The sequence below is a fragment of the Panthera leo genome, chromosome A3 (genome assembly GCF_018350215.1).
Source record: "Panthera leo isolate Ple1 chromosome A3, P.leo_Ple1_pat1.1, whole genome shotgun sequence".
Lineage (NCBI taxonomy): Eukaryota > Metazoa > Chordata > Mammalia > Carnivora > Felidae > Panthera > Panthera leo.
In genome coordinates this window covers 97,692,425-97,708,727 of record NC_056681.1, presented here as the reverse complement: position 1 = coordinate 97,708,727, position 16,303 = coordinate 97,692,425, and the positions used below count along the sequence as shown (strand labels likewise).

The 16,303-nt window shown below is 35.4% G+C and overlaps 1 long non-coding RNA gene across 1 annotated transcript in view; it reads left to right on the top strand.

Annotated features, from left to right (window-relative positions):
• Positions 1–16,303, top strand: part of LOC122215085 — a 45,692-nt gene that overhangs the window by 14,915 nt on the left and 14,474 nt on the right. The window contains exons 2-5 of the long non-coding RNA XR_006200230.1: positions 5,977–6,079; positions 7,513–7,729; positions 9,045–9,150; positions 15,192–15,364. This is a non-coding gene — a long non-coding RNA (uncharacterized LOC122215085). The remainder of the gene's footprint in view (positions 1–5,976; positions 6,080–7,512; positions 7,730–9,044; positions 9,151–15,191; positions 15,365–16,303) is intronic.

The following is a 16,303-nucleotide window of genomic DNA, read 5'->3' as shown; positions in this document are numbered from 1 at the left end:
TTTTGTTAATACATGAATATTTTTCAGAATAATTGACTCATTCAGGGAAAATAATAACAGCATTTTCTGTGATGGTCTTTAAAAAAATCAAATTTTAGCAAATTTAGAAGCCATTATTTAAAAAGAATATATGTAAAGAAATTCACTATTCATCTGCTTAATATTACTGTAGGGCTTTTTTTTTAAAGAACAAGATTATATCTTGTTTTTCTAATATATATGTATATATAATTATGTAATTTTTATTGATTTATAATATGCAAAAATGTTTCTTAAACAAAATTAGTTTGGTTTTTATTTTATTTTTAATTTTTTTAAACGTTTATTTATTTTTGAGACAGAGAAAGACAGAGCATGAACAGGGGAGGGGCAGAGAGAGAGGGAGACACAGAATCTGAAACAGGCTCCAGGCTCTGAGTGGTCAGCACAGAGCCCGACGCGGGGCTCGAACTCACGGACCGTGAGATCATGACCTGAGCCGAAGTCGGACGCTTAACTGACCGAGCCACCCAGGCGCCCCAAAATTAGTTTGGTTTTTAAATGTGATAATAATTTTTTACATTTTCTTTCCCTTGTTTCTGACAAATATCTAGTGATTTGTGAGTTTCAGGAGATGACAATACTCCTTTTCAAGTACCTGAAGGAGATAGTGAGGAAAGGGTTATTTTGTTGTTTTTGTTGTTTGTTGTTGTTGTTTTTCTCCTTCTGTTTTAATTGATACTATGGGTACCTTTAAGGCAACGATGGAATAAAATTAAAAATTACAAAATGTGGAGAAAGTTTAGGAAATACTGCTTTAGCCAAATAATGCAATATCTTTTACTGAAAGAGGCTAATATCACCTGGGCTCTCTACTTGATAGTAAACTCATTTGCAGAGAGAAGAGATCTGCCCAAATTCCAACTAAGAGTTGATAATAGACCAGAGACCCAAACAAAATCAAGTTCCTTGGACTACTATCCAATTCCTTACTCTGTTATATCATAAAATTTCAAAACTTAATTATTTCTAATTTAAATTGCATACAACCAAGTTTTAATCTGTGGTAGATTGCCTAATAAGAGTCAACACTAATGACATGTTTCTTTATTAATAATGCCAAACCTTTTGCTTTGAGCTATCCTTATGTATTAGTAGAAAATGCCAATGCCTATATAATGGCTTACAAAGGGCTAAAGGCCCCTTCCCAAACACACTTCTGTTTATGACTTAAAAATATAACCAGATCTTACCAATAAAGCTCATGTTTTTAACACCATTATTGAAAATAGCTTATATAAATAAATAAATAAATAAATAAATAAATATTTATTGAAAATCATAGCTTATATGGGTACAGAATTAATTTATGAATAATATTGATGAAGATGATATCTGTAGCCTCAGAAAGCAGAACTTTAAGAGTAATACATTACACAGGAAAGGTGAAAGGTAGATGATAAGAATACTCCTGGAAGTGCTTTGTCATATCAGCCTCTATCAGACATAGTCTTGTATTAATAGCACAAGAACCACCAGATAGATACTTTCGCACTAGTCTGTTATTAGTATTTGAATTTTCATACTTAAATATTAATTCATTTTAGGTAAACAAAGATATTTTCCTTTAGGTTTCCTATATATGTTTATAGTGGGCATTACAAGGACCTAGAAATTAGACTAAACTAGAACTGGGATGTAATTTCTGAATCTACTAACTCAACAAAATATTTACAAGTTCCCTAACTCTTTGAAAAGCAGTTTTCTATTGTATGAAATGGGAAAGATAATGATACTTGCATAGCTATCATTAGGAATAAATATGATAATGTACACAAAGTACCTAAATATTATAACACCATGGCCAAGCAATGTGCGTGGATGTCTCTCTCTCCACCCCTCCCATCTGTTATATATACTTCCTGTTTCTCTGGAGAACCCTGGCCAATACATAAAGCATGACAGACAGAACTAGCTGCTCTGAAGGAGCACAGAGGCAAGATGGGGAAGTCTGAACAATCCTTTGAACCAGAAGTCTCCCTCAACTCAAACCAGAAAATCTAATGAAGGATTCTTTGCCCTGTATCAGTGACAATTCCTTGGAAGTATTAGATGGACACAGGGGCTTAACTCTTAGTGACTAGAAAGAACAACTTAGCAATGTTCAAACTTTGCAAAAAGTAACTGCAGTTGATAATATTTTTAACTAGGTATAATTCAGACAAACATGTAGGCTTTAGAATAACAGACTTCCAAAATCTAAAAAGAAACACACAGACCTTGATCAGACTTTAAAAAGGAATGTGACTCCAAGTAGATGATGAGTGTTGTGGTTGTTAATGACAACAGATACGTAACTAATATACAGAACAAAAGAAGGAACAAATACAGACCCAGCTTGATTGTCTAAATTACTTCTAAGCCTGGATATTGAAATGAGAAGTGTGTACGACAAATTAAGAATCATATATAGAAAACAAAAAAGGCTCACATATCAGAGGAGAAAAATTTAAAGTGTTGTCTGAATACCTAGGAGTACTGACTGGAAAACTTAAACCCAGAATAAGATAAGTCAGGTGAAAAATGCTGAAGGGTAGGAATAAAGAGGACTATGGAAAGGAGGTAAATTAGTAAAAGTGAGATATAGGAACACTCTGGAGAAAATAGTTTTATATTAGCATATGCCAAATTTTCATTTTTAAAATATTTGGTGGTCTGGGCACAGGAGATAAATGAAAATATATATGGAAATGAATTAGTTATCAATGAACATGTACTGTGCATCAGGTGTTTTATATTCTATATATTTAATATATCATTATTTTGTATGTACACATACTTATTACACAACAAGATCCTTGGGAGCTACTATTATTTTCATTTAGGAGGCAGGAATTTACATCAAGGTCACACAGTTCAAGGATACCAGAATTTACTCTGAGTCCAGTTTCATTCTAACATTCAGTTGTAGAATTAGATATTACATATTTGTCCCACAGTGGATTGAGAACATCTTTATAATAATGAGGAACTGCAACTGATTGAACCTTGTAAGAAATACCATTTGTCGGGGTGCCTGGGTGGCTCTGTCAGTTGAGCGCCCAACTTCGGCTCAGGTCATGATCTCGCAGTTCGTGGGTTCGAGCCCCGCGTCAGGCTCTGTGCTGACGGCTCGGAGCCTGGAGCCTGCTTCAGATTCTGTGTGTCCCTTTCTCTCTACCCTTCCCCGTTCATGCTCTGTCTCTCTCTGTCTCTCAAAAAGTGAATAAACGTTAAAAAAAATTAAAAAAAAAAAAGAAATACCATTTGTCTAGCTGCATAAAGGTTTGAAATATATAAAAAAAAAAAAAAAAAAAAAAAAGGAGGACTTAATTCTGTTGAAGTAAGTCAGTTGAGGTAATGTCTGTCAGCCTGCAAGCTCAGAAAGATAGTCTTGCCCATGCTTTGTTCCCGGTGCTGTATTTTGGGTACATAGTGACTGATCAGTAAATATCTGTTGGGTAAACTAATATGTAACTAGTTTACAGGTAATTAACTCAGCATTAGAAACAGGAAATGGTTTTACTTTTCAAAAAGCAAAAAAAAAAAAAAAAAAAAAAAATCCCCTATTGTATCCCACCCAGACCCACTTCCATCTACTGAGTTATTAGTTTCTCAGTATTAGGTTTTCAGCCATTCCTAAATAACGGCCCCACTGGGGTTCCTAAAACTATGTTCTGTTTCTATTTCAAAGCTTTAATTTTATACACATTGAAAATTCTTCTTGTAAGTTCCCCATAATACAAGCTAGAGCAGGAACAAGGTTACCTGTTCCATTCCTGGGCAAAATAAGGAAAAGGCGAAAGAAGCAGACCGTTATCATACTTGAATGTGAGTAGCATTTCTCTCCTTGGAAGTGTTTCCTGTACTCTATCTGATGCAATTTTTGTACTTGGTGTGGATTTGGCAGTAAGGGGAGGAAATTCAGAATTCTAAAAACAAAGTGCTCACTTCTGAGCAAGCACCATCCCACTAGCCTCCTTTCAGACCTGCTGATCCCCGCTAGGTATCTCTCTTCAGATACTCGGCTCCCTGTTCTGAAAGCATGAGTATGCATCAACAGGTCTCCTGCCTGAGCAAAGTCCAATTAAGGAATAAAACGATGGCCCTTCTGTTTCCCAGCTACTCTTCAGTCTTTAGACTCCTACCTTTGGCCTCCGGGAGGATAGGCATCTATCCTGAAACATCTCTCTGAAAGGCACATGGAGAATAACTGACCACTGTAATCCTGCAAAAGGCGTATCTACTCTCCTTATTCTCTGAATGTGGGACTGAAGAGGAAGACTGGTCCCTGAGATGTTGAATTTCTATATGCCTCTGAAGAGAGAGACTGGCACCAGCTGCTCCAGGTTTATTTTCTTTAAAATGTAAAACAAATGAAAACACATACTCTCAGTAGTAGCACTTTATCACAATTACAGGACAAAAGCAATAATTCTTTTGAAAATTCCTGTTAGAAATTATTTAAAGAAGCACACTGATTAAGGTAGTACTTTGAACTGTGTCAAAAAGCTGAGTAAGGATTGCTTCTTCAGAAGTCCACAGGGTAAGGAAGAAAAAGGAGGAAAGCAATAATTGAGGGAGACTGGACTTTGGATGCATAGTGCAATATTGTATGAATGGACTTGATTTTAAGAACCAGCTGTGCATAATGTTAAGGTTTGGGATATTATTCAGAAAAGGCACTGGAGCATATTAAGTTGTAGAGACATTTTACCATGTCTGTTATCAAAATATAACACTTAAATAAGCATACAAGTTAGCACAGAGTGAAGGTAGTATCTTGCATAGGGAGATGCTGTAATATTTCATGAAAGAACTAACAAGGGTAACACAATCACAAAAAGACTGGAAATTAAAAGTAAAATGAAATAAACAGGATACATTTTAGAGCAATATCAGATGCAAAGAACTTACTTCTACATAGGTGTGGTGGGCCAAAAGAGAAGAGGTTGTATCCAAGATTCGTCTCAGAGAAGATCTAAAACATGTAATTATAACTAACTAGGATAAGAAAAAAGGTGGGGTTTTTTTAGTAAGTCCAGAATGGGAATTGGAATTATTTACTTGTATTGGTCTAATATTTCTGAATATGGAATGCATGGTTTCTGGAGAAAAAAAAAAGGTAACTTCATGCAAACTACCTCAAATTTATAGAAGCATTCCTACACCTACTTTGAGGTATAGTTTCTATAAAACAATGGAAGATTCATGGTTTGTCTTCATCTACTTTGAAAATGCACGGTATACATCTTGATTATGTGTCCTTCAAAAAAAATAACAACATAAGTTCTTTGTCTCTGCTACAAGAGTTCAGAATTCAAAGGGAGATGCATCACCACAAGTAATGCAGGGACAAGGATCTACCCTCTTAAACCACCTCTGGCAGAGCTATTTATGCAAACTGAAGTCTGACCTGCCATGCCTATTTATTAGTCTGCCAACTTTTTTATTGCAATTCATTGCCTCCCTTGTTCTTATGTTTTCATGTTAGAGTTCCCAGATGAATTTTTAATGGCATGACTTCAAAACACTAGGGAAGTAAATGATGTTTGTATTTTGCTTGCAAAATCAGCACTTGAGAGAATCACTTGCTTACAAATTGACCCTGGTAAGTTCTTAAAAGCTTAACCTCATGTAAACTTTCAGATGTGAAAATTTGGACATATCCTTTAGATAACTCTGGCTACTTGTATGACAATGATGGGATAGAGGCAGAAAATAAACAGTAAAAAGGAATATTGGACCTATGGATTTGTTTCGTAGGAATTTCATCATCTTTGAGTGATGTAAGTCATTACTTCCTCAAATGTGCAAAACACATCTTTGCATTGAAAACTGGTGAAATCACAATTTCAGGTTTGGATATACAGGAAAAATTTACAATATTTACTATTTATTGCTTTACTATAATCTAGAATCTGTTGTTCAAACTGATTATGTCTCGAATTTTTCCAGGTTCATTTGCTGATGAAATCAGCATTTTGTGCGCCAACATTTCCTTGGCAGAAAGTAACACACCCTATCATTGAGGAAGTTATTGTTCCATTAAGGAAGTCAGGTATTAATCTGCTCAGAGTATGTGGTAATAAATATAGGTCAAGATATATAACATCAAGGGCTTAAGTGTTAGACAGGTTAGTCATTAAAGACATCTGAATAAAGTTTTGGGAACCATCTTCAACAAAGTAATAGAGATGGTTTTACATTAAAAGATGAATATATGGGAAGGGGGGTGAGATGTACATATGTGTTGCTACTGCACATCTTCAATTAATAGTTGGTCCTATTGGACTTCTTACTCCTATTCATTAAAGGATGTATACAGTGATATGCCAGCAGTTATAATTTGCATTTCTTTGATTTCTAATGATAATTATCTTTTTAGAGCCATTTTTCTTTGCTGAATCATCTTCAAATATTTTACTGTTTTTTAAATAAAACTTTTATTGAGACAAGTGTGTATTTATGTAGTTTAAAAAATAATACAAGGAAATCCTATGTAAACTTTATAATTTCATCCAGTGAAAACATTTTTTAAAACTGTAATATATCACAGTTTACTGGAATAGATACAGCCCACCAATCTTATTCAGATTTCACCAGATTTACTTCTACTAAGCTATGGTGTTTATGTGTGTGCATTTATTTCTAAACAGATTTGTAACATGTAGGTTTCTGTATCCACCACTGTAGCCTAAATAGTGAACAATCGCATCAATGAATCCCTGTTGCCTTTTTATAACCAAACCCACCTTCCTCTCTCCTGTTCTACTTCCCTAAACCCTGGCAACCACTAATCTCTATTTCTAAATTTTTTTTCATCTCAAACGTATTTTACAAATAAAACCTTACAATGCTTAACCATTTAGGATTGGATTTTCTCATTTAGCAAAATTTCCTGAAGATTCATCTGTTTCCTTTGTATCAATGTTTCACTCTTTTATTGCTAAGTATTATTAAATTGCATGTTTTGCCAGTTCTTTTGTCATTTACCTGTTGAAGGACATTGGGACTGTTTTCCAGTTTGGGACTATTACAAATAGAGCTGCTATGAACACTTGCATATAGGTTTTTGTGTGAACATAAGTTTTCAATTTCCTGGGATAAATGCCCACAAATGCAATTGCAAGTTTAATTCTATGCAATGGCAAGTTTAATTTTGTAAGAAACTGCCAAAATTTTTCCAGAGTGGTTGTACAATTTTAAGCTCCCATCAGGAATGTCTGCATGATCAAATTCTTCCACATTCTTTCAAGCATTTAGTGTTGCCACCTTTTTTTTTTTTTTTTTTTAATTTTAGCCACTTTGAGGGATGTGTAGTGATTATTTCATTGTGGTCATAATATACATTTTTTCTGATAATAAGTGATATTGAACATCTTTTTGTATTCATTCACCATCTATATGTCCTCTTTACTGTTTATATCTTTAGCCCATTTTCTCATTGCATTGCTTTTTTTTTTTTTTTTTTTTTTTTTTTTTTGCTGTTAGGTTTTAAGACATTTTTATTGTATCAGTCTGAGTTCTCAAGAGAAACAAACAGGATATATTGGTATCTATAGAAAAAGATTTATTATGAGACATTGGTTCACACAGTTATGGAGGCTGAGAAGTCCCATGATCCACTGTCCGCAAACTGGAGGCCCAGGGAAGCAGGTGCTATGGTTCCAGTTCCAATCTGAATGCCAGAGAACCAGAAGAGCCAATGGTATGTCATCTAAGAACCAAGGACACCAATGTCCTGGGGAAGGAAAATGTCCTGACTCAAAGAAGAGAGCAAATTCATCCTTCACCCACTTTTTTGTTCTATTCATGCCCTCAACCTATTAGTTGATGTCCCCACCTGCATTGGTGAGGCTGACCTCCTTTACTCAGGCTACAGATTTAAACATAAATTCGTCTCTTCTGGAAACACACTCGCTGACACACCCAGAAAACTGTCTCACCAGCTATAGGGGCATCCTCAGCCCAGTCAAGTTGACACCTAAAATTAACCATCACTTTTATCCTCTAGATACTAATTCTTTGTCAGATATATGGTATAAAATATTTTCTCCCACTCGTAGCTTGTCTTTACAGTCTCTAAATAGTCTTTCCTAGAGTAAAATTTTGTTGTTTTGACAAATGTTTTGATATCATAAGACTGCTATGATAAATCACCATAACTTTGGTGGCTTAAAACAACAGAAATGTATTCTCCCACATTTCTACAGGTCCAGGATTCAAAATCAAGATGTACAGAGCTGTACACCCTGTGAAGGCTGTACAAGAGACTCTCTCACATCTTCCAGCTTCTGGTGGTTCCAGGGGTTGGCCTTTGCTTGTAGCTCATAACCTCAATCTTGGCCTCTGTCTTCATACGGTCTTCTTTCTTTCTCCCCGTATGCCTCTTTTAAGGACACTTAACATTGGACGTAAGACCCACCTATACAAACCTAGGATGATCTTCACTTGATTCAATATCTTTAACCTAATTAAATCTGCAAATATGTACATGTATGTATGTGTGTATTTTTTTTTTTCCAAATAAGATCACAGTTACAAGTTCAGGGAGGTGAGCATATGTTCTGGGGGGAACACCACTCAACTAAATACAGTGAAGTCCAATTTATCAAATTTGCATTTGATTCTTTTTTGTAACTTCTATTTATTTTTGGAAATTTTCTGTTTTTCATTTGTTTAAGAGAATTGTAATTTTTATTCAAGGTTCTGTTTGTTTGATGGCTGCCAAAAATCCTGTTCAGAAAATCCTATAATATGATTTATCTCAGTGCTGGAATCAAACTTATCTCATTCAGCTTTGTTATTTTCTTGGTTCTTATTTGATTTTTTTTATGCACCCTAGACATTTTGGGTATTATGTTAGGAGACCCTAGGTCTTATTTAAATCTTTTATTTTAGCAAACGCTCACCCTGATTAGCTTTAGCACATAGGTCTGGCCTATATTTGTGAGCTGTGGATCCAATGGCAGTTTAATTTTCGAAGCCTTTATGGTATTTTTGTGTGTGTTTTGTTTCCCTAGTGATGCTGGGCACACCCACTTCTGATGTTGCTGCCTGAGGCACAGAAAACAGTTCCCCCTGGATTCTGGGTGTCTCACAGCCAAGTAGAAGACTCTCAAGCCTGGGGTAATAAAGAGGCTTCCCTGGTTGGGCAAAAGCTTCCTGGTTGGACACTTTTTGTATTGGTGTCCCTTGTTCATGATCCACATGTGCAATAATGTCTCTAGGCAGGTAAGGGGAGTTTTAGGTTCCTGGGACAGAAAGACCCAACAGTATCCCAAGTCCTGGCAGCCTGTTGTGGCTAAGTTGTTATATCTTCTGCTCTGTCACCTCAGTATCTCTCTTGGGGGAATCTCAGGCATGGGGGGTGGGGGTGGGGAGGGAGAAGGAGAACACTTCCTCTCATCACTTACTGTTGCCAAGATCTACTGATCAATCCCTCCTATAGTCAACAGCAGGTGAGTATCAGGCTCAACTATCATCAGAAAGATACATATTTGACCTAGGGGAGAGATGTGCCTGTCCGTGCTGCCTTCAGCTACTAAACTGGAGATGGGAATTGCTAGGTCTGGGTTTCCTGCTTTGGTTGGATGGGGGTGTGTAAAACACCCTATTGCTGTGTTGCTGCTCCAGGTCTGACTCCTCCAACAAGTGTTTCTTCTTACCAGCTTCCACAGGCCTTCATCAGTTGCCTCTTGTGTTGGAGGATTTACAGTTGTGCTTAACAGGAGTAGGGAGAAACCGGTCTTCCTCATCATGTCTGGACTTAACAAGTCCCAGTTATATTTCAGAGCAATGAAAACTAGGAAACATCAATTTTATTTACATTTATTCCATTTTTAGAGTTTCACTTATTTCTGTCTTGCAGAATTTCCCTCTGTTTAAAGAACTTTCTTCAATATTTCCTAAGATTATACTACTGAAAGGAAATTCTCACAGTTTTTATCTGAAATTTTAAAATTTTTGTCTTTTTTTCACTAGATATTTTCACTGGGTATAGCATTCACAGTTGACAGGGATTTTTTTTTCTTTTGTCACTCTAAAGCAGTCACTATTGTCCTACAGATTGCATGGTTTCAGAAGGAGTCTAATTCTCACCATTGTACCTCTTTATATAATAGGATTGTTTTCTTTATCTGCCTCTTTGGTTTCATTTTTATCACATTGAAGATGACATGTTTCAGTGTTTGTTTTTGTTTTGTTTTTTTCTTTTTTTGTCTGTTATTACTATTTTTGGAAAAATCTCAGCTATTATTACCTCAAATATTTCTTCTGGTCTTTTTTCTCCTTGAGATTCCAGTTCCTTATATGTTAGTCTACCTGATATTATTCCACAGCTCTTCTCCCAAAAGTCTAGAACCTCTATTCTTCCACCTTTTTATTTTTCATTTTTATCTTATATTTATATTTGGATAATTTTTGCTGACCTGTCTTCCGAGTCACTTATTATTTCATTGGCTATGTGAGGTCTACTGATGAGCCCAGCAAAGACAGTTTTCACCTGTGTTACTTTTTATTTGTACCCAGTTTATCTTGCACATTGTCTACCTTTTTGGTTTAGGCCCTTAACATATTTAATATAGTTATTTTAAATTTTCTGTCAAATATTTTCAACATATGTGTCACAGGAGTGAGTTCCAATGGTTACTTTACCTTTTTGGAGTTTTGTTTTTCCTGGACTTTTCTCATGTCTCCTAACTTTTGTTGAAAGAAAGACAGGCATTTTATGTAGAACAGTAGAGGCTAAGGTAAATCATCTTTATGCATGGTAATTAGTAGTTCTTTATCTCTGCTATGATTTCAGTTTTGGGTCCTCTGTTAATTTAACTGGAAACTGGGTTTGCCTGTTGTTACTAGGGACAACTTAAGTGTATTGCAGGTTACAAATCTTTCCACTGATACCTCCTTTTTATGGTATAAATTTGCATGCCAGAGGCTGTTTTCTTAAAGTCTGTTCACCTCTTTGTTTTGTTTTGCTTTTGTTTGTTTACTTTTTCATTGCACCTGAAAAGGAATAGGTCTCTTGAAGCTCTCTTCATTGTATTCCACAGTTATTCTATCCAATTCATATTATTCTGGAAGTAGAGATCAGTGCAGAGAACTATTCTCTGATGTTCTGACTTAGCCTCATCTTATGCAGGCACTGTGCCCAAGGACCTCATGAGTTGGGGCCCTTGCAATTACCCCTGCCCCTTCTCCATTTGTAATGGGGGTTTGGCACTTCTCCATGTCCCTGCCCAGGGACAAGAATTTTTCTCTCTCTTTTTCTCTTCCCTCAGCATCCAGGAGTTACCTAGTCCCCTGAGAGAACAATATTCATTTCTCTTTTACCTGGACACCAAGACTTGTTCAATAGAGAAGAAATATAAAATTCATCAAGCCAAATTTCAGTAGTTTAAGCTACTCCCCTGCTGTGGTTTCTGAGAATCCTCTCCAATTTTCCCTGTGAATGCCTGATCAGATTCACAGAGAAAAAGATACATAGTAAGAGGTGTGAACATTCCCCAAATCTGTAATCTCCAATGGATTTACACTTTCCTATAAACCACACCTGGCCTTTAATAATAATATGTGGCATTTCAGCTGAATTCTTACTGGCTTACTTGACATCCAGCAGCACCTGCTCAATGTAAGGAGGTACTCCTATCACTTCTCTCCTCTCACATGCCTGGCTGTCCCAGATCTGGGGTTAATTGGATGCCATGAGAATTCAGTTCTCTGCTCTGTTCCAAAAACTCATTAATTTGCAGTACATCTAGCCTTTTCCTTTTTTATATGGGTGAGAACAATGGTCTTTTCATCAAAGTTTTCTGAGCTAAGAATCAAAAGCTTTCCGTTTTTATTTTATACAGGTATTTACTTAATAACATAATGGACTTTAGTGAACCACTCAACCCAAAACCAGCTCATTACAAACAACACTTCTCTAATAATGTGCTTTTCCCTATCACATGTCTGTCTCTTTTCAGATGAAAACACTATTTAAATTATATGTCTTTACCACTTTGTGACCCTCTCGTTTTTAGTTTTAACACACACACATATATTTCAAATATATCTCTGATTTAACAGAATTTTGCTTTTGTTAATTATTTTCATTATTCTACTTAAGCAAACACTGGTTCCCTGGCTATTCATCTAAGATGGCTTGCTTCTATCTATGTTTTTAAAACTTCTACTCTACTCTCCATCATTAAAAATGGTTTCAGGTATAAATGTAAAGAGACAGTTACCTTCAAAGGAGGTCATTTAACCAATTTTCTGGTACACTGGTTGGGATATATGGATTATTTCACCTTGATGAGTCTCAAGTATTCAATTTCTTGGACTAGAACAAATTCAGAATATCATCAAGAATTTTTCCTATTCTATTTAATCAAAATAAATAGTAATGATTAACCAAAAACCACATTCCAAAACAAGCTGCAAAAAGCTACAACAAAATTTGATGTTATTCACACTTGAAAATTGAATCTGTAAGAATGTAACTTTGACATCTGCTTTTTTAAAACCCTAAACAAGAAGATTTGTATGCATTTAAGTGTGATTCTTATAATACAGCTACATACTTTAGTAATGTATAAATAAGTTGCTTCTGAAGATATTTTTCTCATAGTTACATGAAAGCAAATATAATTTTTTGAAATAATTTTGCCTTTGGAAAATTTGGACAGAGTTTTACATTCAAGTTTACATACACACACATTCACAAACACACACACAATTTATTCTACCAGAAAGGTTTCAGTTCCAGTAAGTGCTCAATATTAAATCCTAAACAACATCAGAGAATTCTTATGTTCTCCTTTCTCTATGAGCTCTTAGACCAAGATGGCTTTTACAGACAGTGTTGCTGTTCTAGTATACAAAGGAAGGGTCAAGTAGCATTTGATCTAGTTGAAGTATTTTAAAGTTAGAGACTGTCATTCCACAAAGCTTGGTACCGCAAGTATTTGAAAACCATTTAAGTTATTTCTTAGATGACCTCCTATTTTTGAAATTCCAATACATCATCTATTGCATATTAAATATAAGCATACCACATATAAATGCAGAGAAAATTAGTAGAACCATGTGAAATGTATAAATGACTGGTGCTGTCAGTTTTTATACTGTGCTATAATATTTTTATATACTGTATTATATAAATATACACATAAATATATATATACATATATGTATACACACACATATATACATATATATATACAGTCTAAAAAAACACCACTTAGATTTTATTCTGAATCGTACACAATGTTACCTTTAAGCACTCACTTTCTCTAATGTTTAGTTAAATAAAATAAAGCCCAAATAAATAAAATTGGCAAGGCATAAGGCACTCACTCTTTAGCAAACACTAGGTAATGCCAATGTAACCTAAATCTGTGATTTGCAATAAGGGAGTGGTTGACATTCCAAGCACGTGCTAATGTGTAACAAAATTAGACTGGAAATATATTAACATTGGAGAAGTGTCAAATCTCTGAAATAAATTCACTCCAACTTGGTGGAACCTGCAACTCCAGCAGGGAAAAAGGAGCTCCTCCTGTGCTGTATTATGCCTAACAAAATAAAGAAGGTTCCTTTAGTAAACCGTGAGTTCTTAGAAATCAGAAAGCAAGCTATGCTGGCAAAATAATTGCATTCCTCTCCTGGCCATTGTGGAGATGGCAAAATATTGATGAAACAGAGGTGGCAAAACAGACATCATTGGATGATTTTGCATGTTTCTGAAAAAGGATGATTGGTTCAGAATTGGTGAATATTTATGAACCTTAGTTTCTCATCATCGCTTTAGAGGTACTTTCTGCAAAGATTTACCTAAATATTACAAAAATCACAGTCATTTGTATGAACAAAAAGCTTCCTCAGGAGAAACCACAGGGATGTTTAGGTTGGGGAAGCAAGCCATTAACCTTACCTACCGTCAACTTTCAAATGGTTGACAAAATCATGGAGTGGAGATATGTTTAATTAGATGAATATCTTTGATGACAGGTTCCAACTATTATTTTAAAATATCCTAAAATATATGCACCCATTTGAATATTTTAATAAATGGAAACAAATTAACAAAATGACATTCTCATCCCCAAAACAACCCCTGCCTATTAATTTCTAATCCAATTAGTCATGAGTTCCTATTGGTATACAAAACTGACCTCTACTTCTCATACTGTCATGGCCTTTAGTTACCAAAAATCTCAGTAATTTCCACAAGAATCAATGCCAACATTCTTTCATTACATAAGTTACACCGACAGCATAGAAAGACATGTCCTAATACACACACACACACACACACAATTTGTTCAAATTGTGGTTGAAAATATAAAAATATTAAAACATCCACTGTACTCACAGCAAAGTCCAAAATAATTTGCAAGTAAAGACAGTTTAGGTTTTGGTACATCTTACATTCTAGGAACCTCACCGCTTCTTAATTGTAATTTCTGTTTTAGTCTAAGTGATTTATTTTCATTTCTCTCTCTCTCTCTCTCTCTCTCTCTCTCTCTATATATATATATATATGTATGTATATATACACACACACACATATACATATATACTATTTCTCACATTTTTGTTTTGCTTCTTCTGCTTTAAACAATCCATATTTCTTCTTTCTCACAATTCTTTACTAAATTCTGTGATAAACATTGGGGAGTGTGTTTTGGACTTTGTGTCCTCAGGGAACATTATTTATTATAAACATTATTTATTACAATCTCCTCACTTGTCTGATTATTCTACTAGACCATGAGGAACTACAATTCTTGGTGATTAGTACAGTGCCTGGCACAAAACAGCCAATGCATCAATGTTTGCTAAAAGCAATAATTTGGAAAATATCTCAGCTTTTATTCCCACAGTTTATAAGAAGAGAAGATCTGGAATCAGACTCTCCAGATCCAGTCCCCCGCTCTGTTACTTATTAGCTGTGCAGCTTTAAGAAAGTTACATAACTTCTTTAAGTCTCAATTGCCTAATCTATGAAATGGAGTCCTAAGAAATTCTAACTTGCCTAGTGGCTAAGAGAATTTAGTAGGATCAGAGTTAATAAAGTGCCACTTGGTAGTATTATCATTTGTTTTCAAGAAGGATAAATAATAGCAGGGAATATATATTCTAACATGAATGACAATTTCTTTTTAATTATCTGAAAGGTAAACTGGACATAGAAATCACATATGTGAGGTACATTTTATGAAGAAAACTGAAAATAAGCTCATCTATCAGCCATTCAAATCTGGAAGCCTAACTGTCATATATTCAAGAATGAAAGGCAACTCCTTCTATTTTTGAAAGCCACAAATGAATAAACTCACTCTCTACAAAGGTAATTTTAAGTATTATCTACTTCCTTTTTTTAATTTATTTATTTTGAGAGAAAGAGCAAGAAAGGGAAATAGAATCCCAAGCAGGCTCCACAATGTTAGTGCAGGGTCCCACATGGGGCTGGAACTCATGAACCGTGAGATCATGACATGAGCTAAAAGTCAAGAGTCAGACGTTCAACCAACTGAGCCACCCAGGCACCCCAGTATCATCTATTTCTTAAAATTTCCCCCTCACATTATAATATATACCACACACATGCACACACACCACATTATCCAGTAGTTTGCACAGTGCTATAGAAATAATTTATTCTCAACATTAACACATTGGTAAATTTCTCTCTTCGTTTTCAAATGGCTTTCGAGCTTAATTCAGTGGAGAAAAAGACTGACCAACTACTAAGTGATCATGGTAGAGTCTTCCTCATTACTTTAAATGAACTTGACCCACCCACACAAAGGCACTGCTTGAAGAGAACTAAAAGCCAGTAATAAAAATGAAGCTGCTAAATCTGTATTTAAAAAAAATTAACATTTGTTTATTTTTGAGAGACAGAATGTGAGCAGGGGAGAGGCAGAACAAGAAGGAGACACAGAATCCAAAGCAGGCTCCAGGCTCTGAGCTGTCAGCACAGAGCCCAATGCAGGGCTTGACCCCACAAACTGTGACATCATGACCTGAGCCATAGTCAAATGCCCAACCAACTGAGCCACCCAGGCACCCCTGCTAAATCTGTATTTTATTTGACTTTTATCAAGGATTTCCTGAACCCAACAGACTCCTGTATTCATTCTCCTGCTTATACTGACAAGACAGTTTCTTCCTACTCTCTTCAACAAGTCATAGAAATGATTTGGGTCAGACATGCTCTCTCTTTGTGACACTAGCACCACTTCCAATACTTGAGGTACTCAGTTGAGTACCAATTTACTCATTT